Genomic DNA, 2,396 nt, shown 5'->3' with positions numbered 1-2,396 from the left:
TTCAATGCGCCGTGGTTAATTAAGGGAAAAGGCCTTTTCTGTTTTTTTACAAAAAACAAAAAAGTTTTTTAGGTGGAAATTCAAATTGGAATTGTTTGAGTAGGGTTTCTCAGTCAGTTACCCAGAACGTTCCCATTAATAAATAGGGTCTGAACGATAGATAATAAATTAAAATTTGATTTTTCATAATATAAATTTTAGTAAAATGACAGTAAATGGTAAATTATTTATATGTTAATAAATCAAGTGTTCTTAACTAAATATTAATTTATATATCATCTATCAAATTTTTTTATTAGACAAAATATAATAAAAATTATAAAAAACTAGGAAAACCTCTATATATATTACTAACAAAATAATTAGTCCGGGTCTGAATCAGTTCAGAACATGATAGAACCTGAGCGGCCCAATATTAATTGGGACAATCCATTCACTTCAATAATTGGGATAATTGGCTCTGGCCCAATAGACCTGATTCTATTGATGCATATATTTATTATATAAATGATAAATTAAAATTTTGTTTTTCATAATATTAGCTTAATAAAAGTGACATTAAAATAATAATTATTAGTTGGGAAAAAATCTTAGAACCAGAACTAAGGAAATCAGTTCGATTCAGTTGATCAGGTAAAACCGACCCATTGACAGACCCAGTTTTGAATTGTTTCTAGCAATGTTTAGAAAACTGGACTGGAGGGAGCAATTAGTCAAACTGATCGAGCCATGATTCAGGCCCATGGCCCGATTCAGTAATATCCCTCAAACCAGAATGTGTTAAAAATCAGCCAAAATCATCAACCGGTTAGTTCAAGCAAAAAAGAACCAATCCCAATTTCAAAGTCTCCTAGTTTTCTGGATTTTTTTTTTAAACATAACTTTGCAGTACGTTGTTTGATTGGGGTGATTTTTTTATTTATTTTAGTTAATTTTTTGCAATCTATGTATTGGGCCGAGGCTCCTGCCAATGCCGAGTCGAAGGGTAGATGCATGGTTTTTAAAAACGACCTGGAGACCAAATCGGTCAGGGGTCCGGTTATGGGTCGAATGGTCGGCCCATTTTAATAAAAAAATAAAAAACGGTCAAAATCATTCGAACGATTAACCACCCCGGGTTAGTGGTTTGCTGACCAAAATCAACGGTTTTGGGGAAAACCGAAACTGGTCACCTGACCGGTTCCCGGTTTTTCCAATCCAACCGTCTGGTCTGGTCTGATTTTGAAAACCATGGATAGAGATATATGCAGCCTTATCTCAGCACGTAAAGAGGCTCTTTCCAAGATTTGAACACTAGTCACCCAGATCTCAATGGAGCAACCCAGCTATTGCACAAAGGCCATCCTCTTCTGCAATCTATGTATTGACCCACTTTATTTTTTGCCAAAAAATGCCATTTTGGGTTTATGCCTGGTCCAATTCTCTCAACATTTAGTTTCTGGTTCAGAGAGAAATACCACTTCATTAAGTGAAAAAAAATATAAAAAATAAAAGGAAATAGAAAACTAAAATTAGAAAAAAAAAAAAGAAGCAATAGTAATATAGTACCATCATTTGGTTACGAGTTCAAGGGTTCCGCCACCACGTACGTGAACCTGGGCTAATAATACATGATTTGGTGCTTTTTGGATACCCTTCTTTTTAACACTAAACGCGTAGAGAGCAGTGGTTCTGAAAAATGCCTCCATAGTTCAAAACTTCAAATCAAACTCATGAGTCATGGCGTACCGCGTATGGGGACAATGTACAAACAATGGGCTAACCGCTAATCCAATTCCAACAAAGACGGATCAACCATGGATCTCTTAACTGAAGTACGAGTAGAAGTGTAGAACAGAACAGAGGACGGTTGGAGCTCAGCTGCTGATGAAGAAATCGACACAAGGGAGAGAGCAGGCGAGGTGCACGTAAGGTCTGCCTATACCACCACGGACACGGAGATCCTGTCACTGGGTCAATAAGCCATTCGGTTGATAAACGGCTCCAGTGGCTGAACTGAACTGAATGATTTATATTTATTGTCATTGTGGATAAAACAACGATAATAATAAATATACAAGAGTACAATAATAAGTCCAGCTTCAGCTTCAGCCATTAACGAACTCAGAACCTCCTTAACGACTTTATATTCACAAAAAGACAACAAAACATTCGGTTCAGCCATTTCAGCTGTCACCAAACGGGCCCCTTATTATGACACTACAAATGTGGGCCCTGGCACTGGCGCTTTACCCAACTGCCACATTCAGATCTCAACCTAAACCTACACCTGATGTCCATGTAGGCTACCACCTGCAACCGTCCAACATTAGATGGCTGAACGATTTTTGAGAAATTACTAAAGCTCTTTGCTACTCAAACCGCAGCTACCACCTAAAGAGTACTCGGGGCAAAAA

This window comes from Nelumbo nucifera, chromosome 2 (genome assembly GCF_055504915.1).
Source record: "Nelumbo nucifera cultivar China Antique chromosome 2, China Antique-T2T, whole genome shotgun sequence".
NCBI lineage: Eukaryota > Viridiplantae > Streptophyta > Magnoliopsida > Proteales > Nelumbonaceae > Nelumbo > Nelumbo nucifera.
This window is presented reverse-complemented; position numbering follows the sequence as displayed.